Source organism: Mustela nigripes, chromosome 7 (assembly GCF_022355385.1).
Source record: "Mustela nigripes isolate SB6536 chromosome 7, MUSNIG.SB6536, whole genome shotgun sequence".
NCBI lineage: Eukaryota > Metazoa > Chordata > Mammalia > Carnivora > Mustelidae > Mustela > Mustela nigripes.
The window spans coordinates 36302963-36328335 of NC_081563.1; positions in this window are offsets into that span (position 1 = coordinate 36302963).

The window sequence follows — 25373 nt, forward strand, 5'->3', positions numbered from 1 at the left end:
CACCTATGGAGATAGAGGTTGGATAGGTAGACATGGAAAATGGGATCGTGGCGGTGTGCACACGAGGAGATGGATTCTTTTCCACTCAGCATTCTATTGTGAGCAAGTTTCCGTGTCCTTAAATGTTCTTCTACAACAGGACTTGTCATGGCCGCATGGTACTCCACGGAAGGTTAAACGACAGCGTGTTCAACCAGGCCCCTCCACAGAGACTTCCTGAGATAAGGACACATGTGGGCGTTGTTCACAAGAGATGGGATGAATGAAATCAAAAGCCTTAATTTTGTCCTCACATTTCTTGGGACCTAGCAAAAAAAAACAAAAACAAAAAAACCCTATAGTCATGATGATGGTGATTATCGCGTACTATACTTGTTCTTTGCAAGTTCCTAATTCTCACATGCCATCAGTTCACCGTGGAAGCACCGAGAACATGCACTGAAATCCTCTTGCATCTGGAGAATTGGCCAGCTTTGAACTGTCCGGCTGGGTACTGCTGCTGTGAGTTTGCTAGTTGTGGGAGGTATTTTGTCACTGCAGACAAAGGATAGTTTTTCCTAATTCTGAGTAAACCGGTTCCAGGACCTGATGATCTCCCTCCTTCAGGAAACAGCATCTCTTTATAAGTAAAAATCCTTTTTTTTTGGCCTCTAGCAAAGAACCTGATGCTCCAACATTGTTAGAAAGTGTGTGTGCCTCGTTGCAATCTTATTTGTGCTTTGATTTCCTCTTGCCCCAATGCCCGTATAGAAAGAACACCAGAATTTATAAAAAGTGAGAAGTGAAGTTTGGGTATTTTGAAAATAACTTTTTTTTTGATGATTTATTTATTTGTCAGAGAGAGAATATGCACACAAGCAGGGAGAGCAGAAGCAGAGGGAAAAGCAGGCTCCCCGCTGAGCAGGGAGCCCGATGTAGGGCTTGACCTCAAGACCCTGGGATCATGACCCGAGCCAAAGGCTGACACCTAACGACTGAGCCATCCAGGTGTCCCAAAAATAAGTTTGAAAAATAAAATTTGTGGGCTCCTGGGTGGCTCAGTCGGTTAAGCATCCGATTCTTGGTTTTGGCTGAAGTCATGATCTCATGGTGGTTGTGGGATGGAGGCCCGCATGGGGGCTCCCCATTCAGCGGAGAATCTGCTTCAGATTCTACCTCCTTTTCCCTCTTCCACCCCTTCCCCCCAACCCCTTCCCCACTCTCTCTCAAACAGGCAAATAAGTAAACAGATAAAATCTTTTAAAAATAGGGGCTCCTGGGCGGCTCAGTGAGTTGAACATCCCCCTCTTGACTTCTGCTCAGGGTCATGATCTCAGGGTCCTGAGATTGAATCTGGCACCCAGGTCCTCTGCTGGGCGCAGAAACTGCTTAAGATTCTCTCTCTCCCTCTCCCTCGGCTCCTCCCTGCCTCTCAAACTAAATTAATTAATTAATAATAAAATTTGTGATACCATAGTTGCAAAGTTTTTTCTTGTGATCATTTCATAATGTCTACAAATATGGGATCATTATGCTGTACGCCTGAAACTCATGTTGTGTTATATCTCAATTCTCCCTTGGTAGAAGAAGAAACTTCTGAGCATTGCCTGCAGGTTGATTCTTAAAATTTAAACGAGTAAACAGTGTTTACATTTTTTAAAAATAATAAAGTAAAATAAAATATGACTTTTCAAACAATAAACGTATTGATAAAATCACACAGCTGAAGATAAATACACTCTCATTTACCTCACCAGTGTTTCCTGTTTTGGTTAACACATTTTAATTGCCTTCTTTGGGATTTCCGCTACAAGCTCTTTTACCTTCATGTCTGGACGGTGTAATGTGTACTGTCCAGAAACCCGGAGCCCAGGGGTTCTGGCAGAGCCTGGAGTCATTCATTGCCTGTCTTGCTAAGATATCTGCCCCTTGGAGTAAGAATCCTGACTTACCCTGAGGGTGAAAAGCACCAGCACACGAGAAAGAAAGCTCTAGATCTGAGGTGCAGCCCAGAGTAGCCCAGTAAGTAAAAATCGCCCCTTTGCTGCTAACCCCTGGTTCTGGTTCTGCCCAGGGAGACCTGCAGGGACAGGTGGCCCTGGTTCTACACAAAGAACCTCAAAGCAAGCCTACTCCCCCCCGAGAGGTCACACTGGTGTCACCTAATTGTGGCTGGCCATGGAGAGTCCTGTGGGCTTAGCTAGGAGCTATCAGTGATTTTTGAGACCTGTGGAGGCTGGCCAAGGAGATGCCCACACTGAAGGGAGGGGCAGCCTTCCTGCACTTTGTACAGAGTACTAGTCATCACTTTCCAGGGCTGGACTGCTCTGTCAAGTGGAGAGAGGCCCTGGTCTTTTGGCTGAAGAAAAGACCAACTTGACTTTGGCTCTAAGCTAGCTCTAGACCCCCATGCTACTAGAGCAGCCCTCTGCTAGAGCAGACTCCTCTGCCCTCAAGCAGAGATCTCTTCTGACACAAGGCTGAAAGTGGAAAAAGCATAGCTCCCCACCCTACCCCTCTACTTATTTCCTCCTACGTTTACCAAATTTGAGATGTAAGTTACATGCAGTAAAATGCACAGACTTACTTATGTATTCCTGCTTTACATGACCACCTGGGTCAAGATCAAGATCCAGAACATGTCCATCCCTCCCCAATGCCAGAGGGGTCCACGATCTGATTTCCATCCTCCTAGTTCTCGAACTCTATAAAAATGGAATCATACTGTATTCAGACTTTTGTGGCCCGTTTTTTTTACACCCAGCACCGTGTCTGTGAGATTCATCCAAGTTTGCATGATCAGTAATTTGTTGTTTTTCAGTGCTGAGTAGTTTTCCACTGTACGGCTTTAGCACAGCTGGACTGTGTCTCAGTAGACTTTGGACAGATGGATGAGTTGTGTATTGTTTTTAGCCATCACAAATAAAGGTTGCGAACATTTTGGTGGACATTTGCAATCACTTCTCTTTGATAAACACCTTGGAGTGGAGATGCTGCCTGACTCAAGAGGCAATGATTAATTTTACTAGAAAATGCCAAAAACATTTCCAATGTTAACTGTACCATTTTGTATTACTACCAACAGTGAGAATTTCCCTTGGTCTACATCTCTGTCAACACTTAGTATGGTCCATCTTCTTAACTTTAGCTATTTGCATGGGTATTACTTCTTTTTTGGTTCTAACTTACATTTCCTTGATGAATAATGGGTTGAGAACATTTTCATGGGTTTATTGGCCATTTGTTACCCTCTTTTGTGAGGTATCTGTCCACTGAAAAAATGTTTTTGCCAAAATAAATTGGTTTGGTTTATCACTTCTCTACTGGCAACAAGATGAAAATTGCTAAGAGTTATACCTTTTTCCCTTCCAGATTATCTGCACTAAAACCATAATTTTTCAAATAACTGGTACAAAATATAAGAAACAAAATTCCGGGGTGCCTGAGTCGCTCAGCCGGTTAAGCGTCTGACTCTTGGTTTAGACTCAGGTCATGATCTCAGGGTTGTGACTTCAGAGTTGTGAGATCGAGCCCTGCATAGAGTCTCACATCTGGCTCCGTGCTGGGGGTGGAGCCTGCTTAAGATTTTCTCTCTCCCATTTCTCCCTCCTTAAAAAAAAAAAAAAAAAAATCAGTATTCAAAAAATCCTCAAAGCCACTAGGTATCAAAACTGAAGACAAATTTCTTCTATTATGATGAGAAGAAACAAGATATGGCTTAAACAAGACCTAACATTAAAAAAATAAAGTCTTTAGCTGGGCAAAAGATCAAAAGTTAATTAGAACAATTTTCAGATACAGAATACCATTTGTGCATTTTTTTAGATTTATTACAGTAGTTATATTTCTGACAAAACCAACAGGAATCCTGAGATACAGTATAAGATAGTGGAATCTGGGCAAACATCTCCTACCCTCACTTCCTGAATCTATATTACATGCATCTGTGCAGATGGGGAAGGTTAGGGCTCCGCAAGAAGGTCTACAGACAGGCATGTCGCCAAGCATTAGTTGGACCCTGAAGTTCCCTCTCTAGTGGGCTTCCTCAGTTTTCTTTGCAGTCTTTCTTTTGCCATTTTTGGTTGGTGTTCTGCTAAAATTCTTTATAATCCCACGAGGAAAGTCAGACCCCTGTGGCGTTTTTTGACATTTTTAATCCTATGTCATGCTAATTTTTTGTTTTTCTCCAGTAGCCCCTGGTTTTGGTCAGTCTGTGACTGAACGGCACTTAACGTATCTCTGGGTTCCTCCTGCGTAGGCTGCCTCTGTTCCACTGTCTTCATTCATACACCAGTTTCCACTCAGGCACAATGGCCATCAGGTAAACATAATTTTGTCTCCCTTATGCTTTTACAGTCTTTCTTCTGAGAGCCTCCTGAGGCTATCCAGTTGTCTTGATTTGATGTCCCTGAATCAATTAATCTTGCCCTCAACCCACCTGACTCACACAGCCTCCCACTGATAGGAGCTCATCTCATGAAGCTGAAAAGCAACTTCCCTATTTGCCTGCCTCAACTTCCCACATCTGCTGCCTGACAGAAATGAGGGCTTGTCATAGCGGCATCCAAACTCTGAGAATGCGTCAGTCTCTGATCATGTGTGCCCTAGGTGGGTAGAGTTCATTAGCACACTTGGGGCAATGGTTAGTTTTGTGTCAACTTGGTTGGGCCACAGTACTTAGAGGTCTGGTCTAACCTTATTCTAGATGTTTCTGTGAGGGCATTTTTAGATAATATTTACATTTTCAAGGATGGACTTTGAGTACGGTAGATTTCCCTCCATAACGTAAGTGGTCCTTATCCAATCAGTTAGAGGTCCAAATAGAACAAAAGACTCACTTACATGGAATAAGAAGGAATTCTGCCAGTGGACGGCCTGCCTTCTTCCTGGATCTCCAGCAAGGAGATGCCAACCCACCCTACCAGCCTCCATAATCATGTGAACCAATTCCTTAAAATAAGTTTCCTTTCTTTCTCTCTCTCTCTCTCACACACACACACATATACACACTCACACACACACAATTATTGGTCCTATATCTCTGGAGAATCCTGGCAAAAAAAAAAAAAAAAAGTCAGCGCAACTCTGGAGTGCTAAACCACAGAGCCTGTGGATTCTTCTCCTGACTTCCACTTGCAAAGAAAAACGAACCTATGAACTGGCTTTAATTTTTCAAAAATCTTTCTTCTCAAAGTCTTCATCTTCTTAAGATCAACATGACTGAGGGAACATCAACTATTGGCCAGTCAGCGGCACCCTCCTCAGGCAGAAAGGCCTTTCCGGAAGCTGGAAGAGCGTGACGTAGGGGCATGCCATCAAGACCCCTGGTGGTTAATGTGAAGAAATTTATACATTCTGAATTTGAGTCGTCAGTCAACTAAATGTATAGTGAAGAGGTTCTCCCGGTTTTTAGCTGGCCTTTTCTCTTTTATAATGATGCCTTTCAATAAACAGAAGTTTTAATTTTTATAAAGTCACATTTACCTTTTTAAATTTTTTTAAAGATTTTATTTATTTATTGACAGAGAGAGATAGCGAGAGAGGGAAACAAGCACAGGGAGCTGCAGAGGGAGAACCCCGCCGTACAGGGAGCCCAGGTGGGGCTCGATTGGGACCATGACCTGAGCCAAAGGCAGACACTTAACGACTGAGTCACCCAGGCGCTCCAAAGTATTTTGTGTATTTTCTTGGTTTCTAAATATTTTTAGTAAGTAATCTCTATGCCCACAAGTGGGGCCTGAACTCAAGACCCTGAGATCAAGTGTGACATGTTCTACTGGGCGAGCCAGCCAGGTGCCCCTCCCCCTCACATTTACCTTTTTTTTTTTTTTTTTTAAGATTTTATTCATTTATTTGACAGACAGAGATCACAAGTAGGCAGAGAGGCAGGCAGAGAGAGAGGGAAGCAGGCTCCCTGCTGAGCAGAGAGCCCGAAGCAGGGCTCGATTCCAGGACCCTGGGATCATGACCCGAGCCGAAGGCAGAGGCTTTAACCCACTGAGCCACCCAGACGCCCCACATTTACCTCTTTTAAAATTTCATGGTTACTGCTTTTGTTGTGTCCTGAGAAATCTTTGCCCACCCCCAATATCACAAAAGCATTTTCACATGTTTTCTTGTAGAAACTCAACTATAAAGTTTTAGTTTTTACACTTAGGTTTATCATCCAACTTGAGTTAATTTTAGTGTGTGATGTAAGGTAGTTTTAGTCATCAGGGTTTTTTACCCCATAGGTGCTTCAGAAACTTTTTTTTTTTTTAAGATTTTATTTATTTACTTGAGAAGACTGTGAGAGAGAGAGAGCATGATGGGGGGTGGGGAGGGAGACGCAGACTTCCCGTTGAACAGGGAGCTGAGTGGGCTCAATTCCAGGACCTGGGGATCATGACCTGAGCTGAAGGCAGACGCTTAACCAACTGAGCCACCAGGGCACCTCAGAAACATTTATTGAAAAGAACTTCCTTCCCCCCCATTGAATTATTTTGGTATCCCTATAAGTGTAGGTATAGACATCTTTATCTAAGAGTCTTCGGTGGGTGGCAGTGGACAGGGTCTGAGTCTGTGCTAGCTGGACAAGAAGGCATCAAGCTTGTCCTAAGTGCATCTGTATTTCAGATGAGTGGTCTTCCCAGTGCTAAGACGCCTAGGCCTTGGCTAGCTCCCAAGCACGTTTGGGAATTCCTGTTTGGAAATTTGCTGTTAGAGTCGAGCCTTGGCTTTGTCATTGAATATCTGAGGCCTATCTTGCCCTCCCCCTGCCTCAGTTTCCTTGTTAAATGGCAAAATGGCACAAACCAATGTACCAGGCTGTTGCAAGGTCAGTGGGATATAACAAAGCAAATGAAAATACTGGTTATTGCCTCTTTCTTCTTCATCACTGTGAACTCCTTGAGAGCCAAGAGCATGTCTTACAAATCTCTCTACCCCAGTGCCCTGAAAGACTATCTGGTGTATAGTGTTACTTACTACGTGTATGGAGAATAAATAATTTTCTTTTAGATAGTTTAGATAGAACCATGTATGTGGTGGTGTGCTGAGATTTATTGCTACCACAGTCAGCGGGCAGGTCTGTCTTCCTCTTATTTGATGCTAGTGACCAGGCCTCCTTCTGGATGCCCTTTACCCTCTCTGCTTCCAGAACACCACACACTCTTTGCTCTCCTCCTGCTCTTTCTGAGCTTTCATGGCCATACCTGTTGCCTCTTAGCTCTAAGTGCTGCGGCGTCTGGGGTTCCTTTCCCACCCGACTTTTCTTCTCTGTGCACGCTGCCTCCTAGGTGATCTCATCCACTTGTGCTATTTTAAGGGCTGTCCCTGAGCTCCTGACTCCTGAATTTCTGCATCCACTCGGAGTTCATACTCACATGTGCTCAGTCTTCTCGACTTTGATTGTAACAGGCATCTCTAATTCAGATTTCTCCCAAGCAAAGCACAAGATTTCCCCAAATCTGATTTTACCTCCCTCTTTCTTGCCTCGACTTTTCAAGTTTTTCCAGACAAAATCCTATGAGTCAGCTTTGGTTTTTCTCTTCACCCTCTCTCCTCACATCCAGCTCTTCATTAAGGCTAGTTTGCCTATGCCTCTGAAATGATTTCTGAATACAGCCATTTCTTGCCTTCTTCCCAGCACCACCCAAGTCCAAGCCACCACCCTCTCTTGCCCAAGCCACTGCACTGGACGCTGGGATGCTGTCGCTAAGCTTCCTTTCTTGAGGGGCCTGCTCATATCATCCCTCCTATGCAAAACCCTGACTTAGACTGATGTCCGAACTGCTTACCCAAGCCTGAAAGGTTTTATGTGAGGGTCCCCTGCCTGCCTCCTTGACTTTGTGGACAAATGGATTTATCTATAGGGAAATCTGGAGGATAAGGACACAGCATTCCTGACATCTAGGAGGCTCAGCCTTCTATATGGTTATGTCATATCTTGGAAGTTTCTAGAGACATCCAGTTGAGTCTAGATCTATCAGATCCTCCAAAAAATATCCAATGGAAATTGCATATATCTTGCAACTGAACATCTAATGTATCAATTACTCAGAAAATACTGATGTATTTCAGTGGCTGTCAACATGATAATAAAGCAATAGTGACCAGTAGGCTGTAGTGGCACATAGTGACCTGGCCATAGTGGGTAGTGATGGCCAGGCAACATGATGAGTGGTGATGAACTGGCAGTCATGGTGAGGTGGCATGCTGAGTTGAAGAAAGCATGTGGGTCCTCTGGCCAGATTGGCTTGGGTTTCAACCCTTGCTCTGCTTCATCTGTCTGAGACCTGGGGCAAATGAGCTGCTGAGGCTCTCTGAGCTTCATCTGTAACATGGGGTGATACTGACCTTAGAATTCTGCTGGAATGTTCTCTGGCATGGCATGCTTTCTCTTCCCTTTCTCCTACACATGCAAAGTCCAGTGGTTCTGTCAGGACATTATAGCAGAGATGAGCCGCAATGCTGATGAGGGGGACTCTGTAAACCCAGGCCAGCTGGCACTCCACCCCACCACCCCACCTCCCCTCGGTGTGGTTAATTCTAGGAAAGCTCTTGCAAAGGCATCAGCAAGAAGTAGACTGCTGCTTCAAACGGCTATGCCCAGATGGGGCCACCTTAGTGACAAGACCTGATACATTTGGGGTGCCAAGAATAGCCCTTCAGTGTGGGTCCCTTCACAGCAGTTGGGTTGGGAGGTCTGCTCGGGGAAGCAGAAGACGGAAGATGAGACTGAGCCTAATGTTGTTGGAACCATTCTCTCGTGAGACCAGATCTCCCACAGAGTGAAAAAAGGCAAAATCTTAAAAGTTAGGAAATCACGAGAACAGAAATAAAGGATGTCCTATAGATTATTTAGAAGTGATCGAAGTGAAGATCATGGGATTTTTTTTTTTTTAAACCAAGGACCTTGGATGCAGCCATTAGTGTTTACACTGATAGTCGTAGGGAACTAGCTTGTGGTCAGCCATAGGTGCTTTCCACACCCACGAACCACTGCAGGGATTTAACTCCAGCGGAGCCTGATTGCAGATTCTCTAAACCAAAGAGAAAAGCCCCACGTTGGGCTAACTGGCACCCACGTGCTACAGATAACCCAGATCTGAAAAAGAGAAAAAAAAAAGGTGCGTGGAAACCGCCATGTTCTCGTGGTTTCTAACATGACTGTTGTCTCTTCCTCAGTGATTTGCATGATGCTGCCGAGGTGTTGTCAAACAGGCTCCAGTTCAGCATGTAGATTTCGTGTGCACCTGTTTGCAGACCAGAGAGAGAACAGTCCTAGGAGAGCAAAGCCTTGATTCTCTCCATTGCCTTATTTTCCTGAAGCAGCTTGACTGCAGCGTAACTGACATACAACATACGGAACATCCTTAAGGTGTACCGTGTCAGTTTTCACACACGTGCGTATCCACGAAACCATCCCGGCCATCAGTACAGTGAACATCACCACTGCCCCAGCCGTTTCCCTCGGGCACCTTTGTAATCTCTCCCAGGCCTCCCTTCCCCTCCCCCTCCATCCTTACTTCTTTGTTTCATTTCACTATAGATTTTCATTTTCTGTAATGTTACGTAAATGGAATATATGGTATGTAGCCTTTTGGTCGGTCTGGCCTCTTTCACACAACATAATTGTTCTTGAGACGTCTTAAAAAAGATTTATTTATTTATTTGGGAGAGAGAGAAAGCACCAGTGGGGGGCTGAGGGAGGGGTGGAGGCAAAGGGAGAGGGAGAATCCTCAAGCGGACTCCCCTCTGAGCGTGGAGCCCATCCAAAAAATATCCACAGAGCTCCATCCCAGGACCTGAGATCATGACCTGAGTGGAAATCAAGAGTCAGATGCTTAACCAACTGAGCCACCGAGGTGCCCCTGTTTTTGAGATTTACCATTTACCATTTACCATTCTTCCTTCCTTCCTTCCTTTCTTTTTCTTCCTTCCTTCCTTTCTTTCTCTCTTTCTCTCTTGCTTTCCTTTCTTTCTTCCTCCTTTCCTTTCCCTTTTCATCTTTCTCTTTCTCTATTTCTTTTTCTTTTTCTTTCTTTTTTTCTGAGTCGTAGTCCATTGTATTGATGTGCCGCATTTTTTCTCCATTCCTCTGTGGGTGGACGTTGAGGTTGTGTCCAGTCTGAGGCTATTACAAATAAAAGTTCTATGGGCATTTGTGTACAAATCTGTGTATGGACATTTGCATCCTTTTCTCTTGGAATTAAATGTCTAGGACACGTGGTAGGTGCATCTTGAACTTTTGAGAAGCCTTAAACTTTTTCCAAAGTGATTGTATCAGTTTCCGTTTTCACCAGCAAGGCCTGAGGATTCTCATTCCTACATATCCTTGCCAACACTTGGGATGGTCAGTCATTTTAATTTTAGCTATCCTAAAATATATGTAGTGGTATCACACGATGATTTAAATTTGCATTTCCCTAAAAGCAACCATGGAACTTCTTTGGGAAAATATTCAAATAAGGTAGAGAATGGCCGTGAAGGGCCATGTGGGAATGTTTTGTATCTTGATAAGGCCATGGGTTGCACAGTCCTATCTATTTTTCAAAATTTTACTATGAAGATTTGTACATTTTACAGTATATAAGATGTATCTCAAAACCAAAAAGAACACTATATAGATTAGTTAGGTTGAGGTGTCAGTGGAAGGTAGACGAAGAAGGGAAAGATAAAATCAGAACGGTGGGAAAAAAATCAGAACGGTGGAAAGTGAATAATTATGGGAACTGATGGTAGGGACATGGGGCTTCAGTAGAACCTGTTGCTTCCTTCGCTCAAGATTTTCATAATAAAAAGTAAAAACAAATGCGTATTCCCCCTGATCTAGAAAAGATGATGACCACTTCATTTCCAGGAAAAACAAAAACCAAAGGAAATGAAAATAAATTGTGATAAGAGAGAGTGTACGTAGCTTAACTTGGAAGATATTTCAACACCAAGAAAACCTCCCCTGCAAAGTGTGTCTTAGGGTCTGGTCATCTTTAACACTTGCTCTTTATTCATTTTAATTGTAAAAGTGATACAAACTCGACGTAAAATAATCACATGTTAGAGGAAAGCAAGGTTTAGAAAATGACTGTCTTCTATAAGCCATTCAGAGTTTTACACAGATGTGCGTGTGTGTGTGTGTTGACAGACGGACATTGTAATACGGCGCATTATTCTGCTGCTTCCTCTTTCTCACTTAAGCAGTCTACTTTGAAATCTTTATCACACAGAACAAACAGCTGTTAAGAAGCAGAAGGTAAAACCAGATGAAACAGAAGTTTCGTTCTCTTTGGATTCCAAGATTATGCTGATTTTATCTATAATCTAAGATCGGACATGATCTTAAACACGGATTTTTAGCTAAATATGTAATTCTACATATATAGGCTGCTTTTTCTGGAAGGTCGGTACCACCAACAAAATCCCCAATGGCAGTGAAAATAATCCCAGTCACGAGAACCCAGGGCTCCGTGGTTGGGGGCAGCAGACCCCCGCACCTTCTGGGAGCAGGTGGCTGCTGAGCTACGCGTCTGGGGATGACTCAGCAAAGCAATGGCCTGGGGAGGCTAGAGGAGGCTGGCCAAGACTAATTACTGTCAGGAGGAACATTCTTTTTGGCTGTCTAATTGCTCTTTTAAGATAATGAAAGTGTTTTAGGTTCCCTTTTGTCCATATGCAAATAAACTGGTGAGTTGAAGTTGCTTCCAGTGTGGAGGGAAGCCTGGAACACGCAGCATGAAGACGCAGCGGTTTCCCCTGCATTTTGCATATTTTCTCCTCTGCGCTTAACTCTAAAATATACTTGCCTTCGCCCAGTTTACATTCAGGTTTGTTTCTCACTTTGAGGATGAGCCCTTCTCTGTGGCCCCACAGATTATGGGTTGTGGCCATTTCAACTACGATGCTCTGAGTTTGGAACCGTAGCCCCAGGAAGACCATCAGACAAGACCAAGAACAAGCACGTGTGGGTGGGGGGAAAGGGAGGAGACGGGGCCTGCCTGGAATGATGGACATCAGGGTTGGGCCTCTTGGGTATCAATACATACAAAGTTAAAGTCTAAGAATCTCACCGTATCTCCATTCTTGATTTTTGCTTGACTGGTAAATTTTCTCAGCAGGGATTACAGACAGCTCCTGACTGAGAGGGCTTGGTTTATGACTTTTCAACTTTAGGATGGCCACAAAAGCCATAAGCATTCAGTAGAAACCATACTTGGAACTTGGCATTTTGATCTTTTCCTGGGCTGGTGATACTCAGAACATACTCTCTCGCGATGTAGGGTTAGCGTCCGGGAGTGTCACTCCTAGCCAATCCCGCCATCATCAGGGTAACCCATGCCAGCACGATCATTCCAGCTTTCACTTTCAGCCCAGTCCTCAATAAATGACATGAAATAACCAAGACTTGATTATAAAATAGGCCTTGTGTGAGATGATTTTTCCCAACTGTCAGCTAATGGGAGTGTTCTGAACACGTCCTGAGCTGAGACATGAGGTAGGTTGGGTGTATTAAATATATTTTTGACCCATGATATTTTCAGCTTACAGTGGGTTTCTTGGAACGGGACCCTATCTGAAGTTGAGGAAGATCTGTATTTAACAAAACAATGTGATGTTTCTAAGAGCTCATTGCAGTGACACATGCAATTGACACAGGTGGGTTCTGATGACACAATGGTGGAGCCCATTGAGACCATGTGACTATACCCCAGGGCAGTGCATAAAGCCTCGTGTATGTACTCCTCCATTCTTCCAGAGACTCAGCTAACTCTTCCTACATGAAGTTCTGAAACCAGGCTCCAGGCTACATGTGTGCCTCAAACACCGGACCCAGTGATGCCCTCAACTTTGGCCTGTTCTCTGAAGACACAATCACAAACACATCTCAGAGCCGAACTCCATTTACCTTCCACTGGAGGATTCCCCTGCCTTCTTCAGCAAACACAACCCCAGGCACTGTGACTGTCACTGCCCATGAGTGCCTCCCAAGCCCCCCACCCCTTCCTTCTCCTTGGCCTTCCCCACCCGTTCTTTGGAGCCTCTTCAGAGCTGATGTCATAACTTTCTCAGGTTCCCCTGGGGGGTCCTTATGGCCCTACGCCAGATGTGTTCAGAGACTGCTCATTTTAGAGCTCTTCCCAAAGAGACCTGATGTGAGTTCTCCAACTTTGCCCTAATTAGTCTCAGCCTGTCCCTTCTCCAGACTTCTTAGGATCCCCAAAAATTGCTGGACAGCAAAGACCTTGTCCAGCCTGCACCCTATCCAGTCCACACCAAAACAAAATCTAGTCCCTCAAAGGTCAGGCCATCCTTCCCTTCGTAAAAGTCTCCTTCAAGCTCCCACTGGGGAGGGTTCTCAGATGCCCTTTCTGTCTCCACTTGGCAACTCTCAAGTCCCTAACATACAGGTTTGATTATAATATCATATACTACATTTGAAAAAGAAAGAATAATCCCCCACCCCTTTCACACCCAGACACAACCCCAGTTATCATTTTGGGGGATATACTTGGGTTCCCCTTTCCTGTGAAGACTGTTTCACTACCTTGTCATTCTTGTCTGCACATGGTGTCATGTCTTCTGGTGGCCACAGCCACTGCTCCCACATTGTTCTCGCAGTCCTCACGTCAATACACAACACAGAATTCAAACATTTGTCATGAACTAGAGCTTGAGCACTTGATACGTCTATCAGAATGACAATTAACACTCTGATGAAGCTTTCCTCCATATCTTGGGTTATTTTCTTGGAGAGAGGGTCATGAACTCTTGCAATTCTTGACACATTATGATAAATTGCCCTCCATGGGAGACTGTACAAATATACGCTGTCAAGAGCAATGTGGGAAGATAAGAGTTTTCCATATCCTTGCCAACATACAAATGATCACTAAAATGTTCATTTTTGTTCATGTATGAGGCCAAAATCTGGTTCTTTGTTGTGATTTCAGTTTGATTATGAATGTAAATGGTGAATACTTTCCTTAGATTAGTTAAGTTACCATGGCTCTAAGCCAGTTTAATGCTTTGCTATCTTTCCCTTCCGTTTTTATACCTTTGAAAACTATTTTTTACCCAATTTCTGCAAGCTCACCACCTCTGGCCATTGATGCCAAGGCCTCCGTGCTTCAGAGATTCTTGTCAGACTTGTTGCTTCTCCCCACTCATGCCAGGAATGCCATGTTGTACAGATCCGGCCTTATTTTTGTTTTGAAGTAGTTACCCCCTCTCTCAGAGAGGACTTGGCAAGGGTTCTATCCTGTCATGGTGGATTAGATACCTGTCTCCCTTGACTTTGGGAGTTGGCCTATTGGATTAGAGTTCAGCACCAGGTGCAACCTCCATCTTTGTTGCCCTTTTAGGGCCTTTATACCTGGAGTGCCCAGTGGACACCTACTTGAGAAAACATTTGATCCACCTGGACTGTGTATGGTTAGTAGCATTTAAGGGGTGATCCAGAAGCAAGGCTGCTTAAGAGGTGGTGGCCTTACCAAAGAATGTTCTAAACCACTCAGCCCCTGCCACTGCCACCATAGCACCATGATTGGAAGGGGCAAGAAGGGGCCAGAGTCTCTCTAGTTCAAGCATGTTGGGGCAGAAGGGAAGGTCTTGGCACACAAAATGTGTCCCCTGCCTGAGGCAGAGTCAAATGCACGGTGTGTGCCCAAGCAACCAAATGTTTGTGACACCTTAATGCTGTCCAAGCACCCTTCACAGCAGGACAGACCTTTCCAGCAAAACCACCTTCACTTGCCTGGGTAGAGCTTCCTTGAGCAGAATATGGAGGAGATAAAATAATGGCAATTACATCTTCCTCAGTTAGAAAGGCTACACTTCCTTTGATTGCCTTTGCCCTCAGAAGTGCCTCGGCCACACTGTGGCTCTTTTGGACTTCAGGGATTTCTTGTAAGTCTCCCTATTTCTTCCTCCCACACATTTTCAGTCTGTACTGGGGTATCATGAGCTGAGAAGTCTGAGATTTTCCTGCTCTATTTATCAAACTTCATAGAATTCCTAATGTGTGCTAGACTATGGAGATGAAGCCATGTTAAACTTGGCTTGCCTTCTAGAAGCTCACAGACAACAAAGTCCATGTTTCTCAGAAGACATGAAGCCTAGGCTGAGTTTGAAGTTGAGTTGGAAAAAGAAGATAGACGTTAAATTACAAAAGGCCTTATGTGCTTAAAAAGTTATGTCAAAATCTCTGAGCTTCATAAAAGATTTCGGGCAAGCTAGGGAGGGAGAGTATAGCTAACTCTGCTTTTAGGAAAGATCCCTTTGGCAGCTGTGTTGGGTGTAGGTTAGAAGGTGGAAAGGCCAAGGGTAATGGTCTTACCCCAAGGAGGAAGTGATGAACGCCTATGCCCAAGTGGAAACAATGGTAGTGAACATGGGAAAAACATGGAGTGGCCTTCATTAAGGAAGAGAACTGACCTGCTCGGATTGGGTGGTGCCAGAAAAGGGAGCTTCCTGGCTTAAGCAATGGACACATATTTGGGGGAAAGAGTTTTGTGTCTGTTGAACTCTAGACAAGGAGACGTACAGGTGTTGTTCTGAGTTGCCCAGAGACCAGGACAATGCTCTGAGACCCCCTAATAGCATGTCTGAGGTGGTTAAGTACCTGGGCAGGTGGCTGGGTGGGAACACTCAGGGCCTCTTATGAAGGAGGTGAGTCCTACAGCTGAAGCCAGGATCACTGACCTCTAAGAGGGTAACAGGAGAAGAAGACAGCACCAAGGAGACTAGGCAGACCCGGTCAGAGCAGTTAGACAAAAAAGAGTTTCTGGAAGTAGGTGTCTACTCATGTCAGATGTTGCAAGGAAGACAGGAAAGAAAAAGATCAGGAAACGTCTTCTGCATTAGGACAAAAGAGAAAGAGTAAGTATTAGTAGCTGGTCCAAGAAGCTTGGCTGTGAGAAGTCAGGGTGAGTGGGGAGTATGAGGTCAAGAGAGAGGTCGTGTGGAGATGAGAGACTTCAGGGCATGTCAAAGCATGGATGGTTTCTTTAAATTGCAATATATAGAAATACAGCCATCATTTCCGTCTTGTACGGGAGTGGCATGGTTTCTTTTGCTTGGCATGACAGCTTCGGAAGCCTGGTTGGCTCTGGAAAGTGAGTTTGCTCCCATCTGTGTGTGGAAATAGAAAACAGGATGGAGTGAAGGGTGTTCTACCAAAACCCTCAACAGGTTTGAAGAAGGACCGGAAAGTGGAAGGAAGGATGAGCATCAAGGAACAGAGGTTGAGAAGGGAGGGTCCAAACGGCATGTCTGGAGAAGAAGAGGGGATGAGAAAGGCCCAGGGGCAACCAAGCCAGGCTTTGGAATGGCAGGCTTGACTAGGATTCTACTTGAAGTTACCTGCTTGGCCCGGGTACCTCAAATCTCAGTAAAAGCCAGTCATGCCCAATTACTTTGGAGTGATAGAGGATAGACCTCTATTCTGGAGAATAAAGGTCTCAATTAGGGAGACCTCTCAATTAGGGAGGCCTTAGAACTATGTGGGGAGATGAGAAGAAAACAGCCAGAAGAATTAGAATGTGAATGAGGGGTTAGTGGTTGGGCAGAAGAGGTTACAAGGTGCCAGGTCAAAAGTGCTTCCCTGGGCACCTGTCAGTGCCAGGGTGGCCCTCTTCCTGCTAACCGGGATGAGGATCCAGTGCTTGTCATGGACTGTGACAGGCAGGAGACTGGCAGGTGTGGGAGCGCTTGGTATGGATGCTTGCCTTACTGAGGGAGAGACCTGGAAAGGTGGAGAAGTGGAAGAAAATGGGTCAATTTATCAAATAACCAATTTGTTGAAAATCAGTTTGCTGGAGAACCAATTTCCCTGAGGAACGATCCCTGGAATTCACCCAAAAGTTGTTTCAGTTAATTACTTAAAAATTTATAGGAATTTCTGTCCTATGGTTTCCACAACACAGAAGATTTTCCCATAGATTTATTTTTCTACTTCACTTATGTCTAGCAGTTTCTTTCTCTTGGTTTACAAGTTGTCAGGTCTGTTTTCACCAGACGTTTTCCTATAGATTTCTCAATCCATCTCTGGTAAATGTCATTTTTCTGTGGGTTTCCATATTTCAGAAGCGGGCGCTCCTTGAGTGCACCGTATGTTTTTGGTGCCAATGGATGGGTTTTCCCTCAACTGCGTTTACTGTCAACTCTAATTTTAAAGACCTGTGCCTAAACTGAACTCTAACTCCCGCTCTGGGATTTTGCCACTGGGGGAGTTGTCATGGATCTGTGAAAATTAACATGCAGAGGAAACTTTTATCTGGCGGATTGCCAAGCCACTTTGACAAAATTGAGAAAATGCAAATTGGTATAAAATTACACTTGAAGGACAAAACCACTTTTTTTGCAAACCAAAGGTTAAAAAAAAAAAAAAAAAAAAAGCTCATGCATTACCCAAACCTTTATAAGTAACTTTCGAAAAGTAGGCAGTTTCAGAAACGTGAATCCCATACCCATAAATCCAGTATAAAACAGTGGTGGAGAAATCAAAAGTAAAACTTCTGAACTAGATAAAAACCAAAGGCCAGAGCGGTGAGAGACGTCATTAACAACTTTCAGAACTTCCAATGCAACACGTTTTATTACACGTTTTGTAAATAAGGTAAATAAGTTTTGTGGGGGGGATTGTAAATCTGGGGAATTGGTCACTTGGCAAATCAGCTGTTAACATATTGGTTTGGAGAGTGGGTCCCTCTGAGATTTGGCGTTTGGCAAACTGTCTTCCAAGAAATGTGTTTCTTTTTTCTCCTTCCTTCCTTCCTTTCTTTCTTTTTAGAGAGAGAGAGTGTGTCAGCATGTGCACAAGCAGGGGAAGGGGCAGAGGGAGAGAGAATCTTAAGCAGGCTTCATGCTCAGCACAGAGCCCAACATGGGTCTTGATCCCAGGACCCTGAGCTCCCGACCTGCGCTGAAATTAAGAGTCAGTTGCCTAAAGGGCTGAGCTCCCCCAGGTGCTCCATGACATGTCTCTGTTTCTGAAGAGGGCGAGAGGGAGGCTGATTGAGAGACCAGCAGTCTGAGCAGGGGGAGGGGTAGGATCTGAAGGTTTAGACTCTGCTGGAAAGGAAGGGAGGGAGGAAAGTAAGGTTATGCACAGAGATGGGTATGACCAGAGTTAGTTCCAAAGGGTGGAGAGCCGAACATTTTACTGAAGACAGAGGGCCTGGGGGAGGAGGTGCCTGGAGTCACTGAGGAAACAGGTCGCCAGCACTGGGGTGCAGTCCAGCGAGGGCGGGAGCCTGGAACCTCAGCCACACACACACAGGGGCGATTTTCTCTAGCAGTGCTCCCCAGCCTGGGGGCGACCAGATGAATTGCTCTTGGAGCTTGGGGTTTTCTGGGCAAGTGCTTTGAGAAGACAAAGGAGAACCAGACTCGTGGAAGATGGAGAGATGCTCTGGAAACGAGAGGCCCTGAGAGGGAGGGGGGATGGTCGTGAGCACAGCAGGGATGGAGCAAGGGGCGAACACGGTGTGGCCAGGACCACAGTCCCACAGTCCCACAGTCCCAGGAGCAGGGCTGCTGAGGGTGAGTGGGCTGCGGAGAGGAGATGGCTGAGAAAACTGGGAAAGTGGCTCAGACTCCAGAGGGGGTACGGGGCGGGATGCAAGTTTCTCCTGGAGCTTGGGGGCTGGAGGCTGGGGGCCTAGAGTTCAGGTTTGGGGACACAGGAGGCCATGGTGGTGGCTGAGTCCGCCGCACAGACCCTGAAGTTGCTGAGGTGAAGGACACGAAAGGATACATAGTGGCATTCTCAGATCAGCCCCCCTGCTTCTTCCCACTCCTACATGACACACAGACCCACCTCCACCACCACCGGTCACCTCTGCTGCCGCTGCCACCACAGCGAACTCTTCTCCCACAGAGAAAAAAGGCTTTCAAACACTCTAACTTTCCCTCTCCCCATCCCTGTGACCTTCCTCCCGGTCCCTGCCGGATGGCAATTAACACAGTCACAGCTCTGGAACCTGCTCTGTTTCTGGGCCGACACAGCCATTCATCCATGAGAGAAGAATAAAATTAATCTATTCCTGGCTTTGTGCCGCCTATTCTGTTTTTCCTCCCACTCCTGGGGGACAGCCCCCCACTCCCACACACCTCCAGTTCCTTCCCAGCTTCCGCACTCCCTGCACCTCCCCCGCAGGCGGCATCAGCCCTCTGCAGGTGACTGGGCTCTGCTGGGGAGCCTCTGACCACAGCATCTCCCCATCCTCTCTCCTCTGAGCTCAGCAGTGACTCGTGGGGTGGGGGACTGGAAAGCCCTATTAAAATGCTAATATGGCATCTGGAAGGGGGAAAGCATCAAGACAGCAGTGAACATTCAATCCCGAGGCTTCCTGGTGCTTTGAGCAGTCTGGGCTGTGCATCACAGGCTAAGGGACATTTCTCACCGTCCTTCACCTGGTCTGATCCACATGTGGGTTCTTCCCCTCTCTCACCCAAAGCCAGGCACTCCCAGGGCCCACCAGGCCCTGTCCAGTCTCAGAACCACCACCAAGTGGGGTCAGGTCCAGAACTGCAGGAAATGCAGTGGTTTTCAGCACCTTGAGCTCCCACCCCCTGCCCCGCATGTCCCCACCTCCCCATCCAGAAAACACTTCTCATACCTTGGGGCCCAGGGATCAGCCTGCTGCCAAGATACACTGTACCATCCCACAGCCGCTGGGGCAATGTGCTCTTCCTCTCCTGTCCCCTGCCGCTGAGGGATGAGAACACACCAGCCCTGCGCACCGCTCAAATCTAGCATGACCCAACTGGCTCGGGGGACGATTTTCAAAGTGCCGACACTTTGAGACTTCTGCTTCTGGAAAGAGAATGTAGACATACTTTTCTCCATTCTTCCCACCAAGTACAGCTAAAGACCCGGCGCGTGACACAGAACATACAGACAGACCTTGAAACATAGAGAGAAGAAGGTAGACTGACTAGGACCTCGACACCCCCAAAGCACACCTCCACAACACACACACGCACACACACACACACACACACACACGCACACACACACACACACGCACACACACACACACACACGCACACACACACACGCACGCACACCTGGGGGCTGGTGTCAGGAAGACCAAGTGGAGAGCCAGGACTTAGGAATTCCGTCCCGGCAGGCCAAAACGGGGGGCTGACCTTCCTGTCCGGCAGTGCGAGTGGAAACCACATCCACCCTCGGCCGGGGAGCCACCAGATTATGTGAAGCAGAACAGTTAGAACTGAGGAGAGAACTAGACACATTCACTGTGGTAGTTTCCAGATAAGCCGTGTTTCAAAGTGGAAGGCTCCGGGGAGATAGAAACGCAGCTGAATGAAAATGACAACGTAGCATGAAAGCGACACTGAGAGGAAAATGTGCACCATTAATGCTTTCCTTAGAAAAGAAGACCATTTCCCAATCAGTAATATCGACTCTCACCTCAAAAAAATAGAAAAAGGAGAGCAAAATCATCCCAAGCAAGCAGAAATAAGAAAATAAAAATATCCGAACAAAAAACAACGGATAGGGTTGGCGGTTGGGGTAACTGGGCAGCAGGCATTAAAGAGGGCACACGTGATGGAATGAGACTGATGAATCACTGACCTCTACCTCTGAAACCAATATGTTAATTAATTAAATTTTAATTTTAAAAATAAATGTAAAAAAGCAACGAATAGGAAAACAAAAAAAGAGAGAGAATCCATGAAGCCAAATCTGGTCTTTGAAAAGCTCGATAAACCGGACAGATTTCTCGCAGGATTCTGCAGACGTCTGTAGTGATGTCACCTGCTTTGTCCCTGGATTGGTACTTTATTTATGTCTTCTCTCCCTTTTGGTGGGAGGGGTGGTCGTCGGTCTTACTAGAGCTTTGTGTTCCTAGAGTTGCACCTAAGTGTTTCTTTTTTTCTTTTCTGTGTGTGTGTTGGTAGGAGGTAGTTAAAAATAGCATTGTATTTTATGGGGCGCCTGGGTGGCTCAGTCGGTTAAGCTTCTGCCTTCCCCTCAGGTCATGATCTCAGGATTCTGGGATTGAGCTGACCTCCGCATATGGCTCCCTGCAGTGCGGAGTCTGCTTCTCCCTCTCCATCTGTCCCCTCTCCCCAGCTTGTGCTGTCTCTCTCTCTCAAACAGATAAATAAAATCTTTTTTTAAAAAAATAGCATTGTGGGGACGCCTGGGTGATTCAGTTAGTTAAGCGGCTGCCTTCGGCTCAGGTCATGATCCAGCATCGGGCTCCTTGCTTGGCAGGGAGCCTGCTTCTCCCTCTGCCTCTGCCTGCCACCCTGTCTGCCTGTGCTTGTGCTCTCTCTCCCTCTCTCTCTCTGACAAATAAATAAATAAAATCTTTTTTAAAAAAATAGCATTGTGTTTTTATTTTTGGTTTCCATATGCTCATTGCCAGTATATAGATATTTAATTGATTTTTGTTGTTAATCATGTGACCTTGCTGAACTCTCTTATTAGTTCTAAGAGATCTTTGGTAAATTAAAGAGTTCTTTGGTAAATTCCTTTGGTAAAGTCCTTTGGTAAATTTCTACATACGCCTTAACGGAATCTACAAAGAAATAAATCTGCAGGTTTATTTCTTCCTTTCTGACGTCTTTTATTACTGTTTCTTGCTTTACTGCATTGTCTAGAACTTCCAGTAATATGTTGATTAACCTCGCCTTTTTCGTGGTCTTAGGTGGAAAGCATTACGTTTTTCATTTCTAAGTAGATGTTAGCTATAATTTTTTTGGATGGGATGGTTTTATTAAGTTGAGGAATTTTCCCATTATTCCTGTTTTTTGAGAGTTTTTGCCATGAATAAGTATTGAATTTTCTGTTTGTCTTAGCTGCATTAGTTGAAATGATCATGTGATTTTTCTTCTTTAGCTCTGTTAATATTGTGGATTGTATTGGTTGATTCTAGAATACTGAACCAGCTTTATATCCGTGGAATAAAACCCACTTGGTCATGAGGTATTATTCTTTCTTATAGTGATGAATTCTATTTGCTAATGTTTCCTTAAGAATCTGTCTGTAGGGGCGCCTGCAGCTCAGGTCTTGGTCTCAGGGTCCTGGGATTAAGCTCCTTGCTCAGTGGGGAGCCTGCTTCCCCCTCTCTCTCTGCCTGCCTGCCTCTCTGCCTGCTTGTGATCTCTCTCTGTGTGTCAAATACATAAATAAATAATCTTAAAAAAAAAAAAGAATCTGTCTATATTCATGAGGGATATTAGACTGTAGTTTTTTTGGATGTTGTCTGGTTTAGTGTCAGGATACTACTAGCTTCATAAAATGAATTAAGCAGTATCCTGCCCTTTCTCTACCATTTTCTGGATGGCATTGTGTAAAACTGGCATTTATTCTATCGACATTTGGTGGAATTCTCCAGCAAGACCCTCTGAGCTTGGAAAGTTCTTTCTATTTAATTTTTAACTAATGAATTGAACTTCTTTATTAATCATAAAGCTGTTCAGATTATCTATTTCATGTTGGTGAGTTGTGGTAGTTTGTGCCTTGCAAGCAATTGGGTCTATTTCATGTAAATTGCTAAATTTATATATTTAGAGTGAATCATAGTATTTTTGTGGTGACGCAGTGGTGTTGTGTCTGATTACAGCGATGGTTACAGCAATCTATGTCTATGATAAAATGGCGTAAAACTACACACACACACACACACACACACACTTTTCCATTATCAGTGTCCTGGTTTTCATATTATGCTATAGTTGGTCAGATGTCACCCACTGGGAGAAATCGTAGAGAAGTGTACATGACACCCTGTCACAGGAACCTGTGCTTACTTCTTCCATATCTACTCCATTGACTCCTTATTCCCTTTGTCTTTTTTTAAAGTTTTTATTGAGGTGTAAGATGCATACAGTAAAGTGTATAATTCTTAAAGGTAGAGCTTGACGAATTTTTATACAAACACATATATGTGTGACCAACACCTTGAATGAAATATAGACCATTTCCAGTAGCTCCATTGTGTTCTCTGTCAATCCACCGTCTTCTGCTCCTCGGTACTCTGTGTGGATTTCTAAGCCAGGTCTAGCACTTTATGTAAATGGAATCATATCATGTACCCTCTTTTATCTGGTTTCTTTCACACATGATGTCTGATAGCTTCATTCATTTTTTTTTTCCCATCTGTAGCTCATTTATTTTTGTTGGTAGGTAGCAGTCTACTGGGTGAATATATCATGATTTGTTTATCCGTTCCACTCCTGTGTGAACATTGGAGTTTTCTCCTCTTCAGCTTTGTAAAACCCTTTAGTATCGTGTCGTCATGTTTCTTCAAGATACCTCACTTTTCTTTAAATGGGTCCAGAACAATAGGCCTTCAGCCTTCCAGAGAACCTGCCCTTTCCTGAGGCCAGAGCAGCAGCTGACCCACTTTCTGACATCAGAAGGTTAAGTCAGGTTATCAGTACGAAAACACAAGGAGAGGAAGTGGAAGTGAGTAGAAGCCGTGTGTGATCTAGCAGTCGGAGGCTGTGGGAGGCTCCACGGCAAGTCTCAGGGCCTGCCTTCAGAGCTGAAAGTTTCCGGAGGCCAGAGTCTTGGGGAAGGGGCTGCAGGCAGGGACAGACAGCCCATTGCTGGCATTCCCCGGAGCTCTGCAAGTCTCAGGCTGGAGTTGGGCTCCCTGGCCTTCTGCCCGGTGCCCTGAGGCAACCAAAATGAGGGCTCAATGAGCCAGGAGCCACAAGGTTATTTTTCTAAGACTTAAAGGGATTATGTCATCCCTCCAGTCGTGTTTGCCTGGGGGAAGGACCTCAGGTCTCCTCCTTCGGGACCCTCAAATGCATCTTCCCCTGAGAGGAAATGAGAAAGGAGAGAGGGGGAGAAGGCAAGGTGGAGTGGCGGGTCAGACAGAAACAGCTGGGGTCGGACGTCAGACCACAGTGGGCAGGCAGCCGCACAGGGGCCCGACCAGGCCCGGCTCAGGGAAATCCACATGGGTAAACTGAGCTCTGTTTGAGAATGCCTTAAGGCTACAAAGCTGAATGTTTATGTGAATACAATCAAAGGAAAGGGGAAAGGTTTGGGAGAGAAACACCCAAGAAAACCCAAAGAAAGCCACAGAACCCAGACAAGAACTACCAATCGGGTAATGATGGGGTGTGTTGTAGGGTTGGTGTTTATGCCAGACAAAGCCAGTGCTTTCTCGAGATCTGGTGACAATTTGGGGCACATATAGTTAGGGGGAAGGGCAAGCTCTGGGGAGAGGCTTTGAGTCAAGAGACCAGGGCTGAGCGACAGCCTAGAGGTCGTCTGCTCTGCTGCCCTAGGCAGCCCTCTGTCCCCCAAGCCTGCAGAGTCTGCCGGTGAATGTCGCCTGGACCAGCAGAGTTTTATTGGCCCTGTGGGCCCAAGAGATCTGGCTTCTCAGGCCCAGGCACTTGCTAAGGCGCGAGTCAATGTCACAGTGACCTTGTCAGGACCCTGAGCCACCCCCCCCCCCGCCGCCGTGCTTTTGAAATGTGCCCAAACCTCTGGCAAGGTTTGCTTTGGTTTCTAAACTCTTACTACCAAAGAGAGGAAGTTGCTTTAGAATCAAATCCTCATGAAACCTTTCATATTACAGGGCATTGATTTGCTTGATGATTTTGAACAATTTATTCTGAGGCACAAAGTCGGATCTGGGGAAGAACTCTTGGTTCCAGCATCTAACAAGGCTAGTTTTAGGTGCTGGTGGGGTCACTAACAGAAGGCAAATACACACAGAAACAGCCTGGCAATTCCAAGCATTGACTGTGGTCATCCAGCCACCCAAGGATCCATTCATTTACGCATTTAGTTAATTTCATGTAAGCTATCTGTGCGCCCAAGGTGGGGCTCAAACTCACAACCCCAAGATCAAGTTGAATGCTCATCTGACTGAGCCAGCCAGGCGCCCCCTGAGGATCCTTTTGGAAGCCATGCTGTGAGGTAGTGTCACAGTACAGGTAACTAAACTTAATGGTCAAAGGCAAAACTCAATCACCCCAATGCTCTGTCAATGGCCATGTGACATGGTCTGTATCTCTCAGACTCTGAGTCTCTGCATCTTAAATGACACTTCTAAAATGAGCTATCTGTGAACAAATCATGACATAATCAATAAGGGATCTGACTGGGGCACCTGTCTGGCTCAGTTGGTAGAGCATGAGACTCTTATCTCGGGGTTGTGAGTTTGAGCCCCACGTTGGGTGTAGTGATTACTTAAAAATAATTAAATTTAAAAAAAAAAGGAGGGGGATCTGGTGATGACTGGTGTGAATATGGAAAAAGTATGGAAAGTATGGGAAAAGCAACATTTCCAAACTCTTGTATTAGTTTAAATATGTACATGTCACTCTATCAGCACTGACTCTTCTCCCTACGTTGCTAAATGTTGATCAAAACATTGCTTAAAAAAATCTCTGACTGGGAAAGTCATATACAG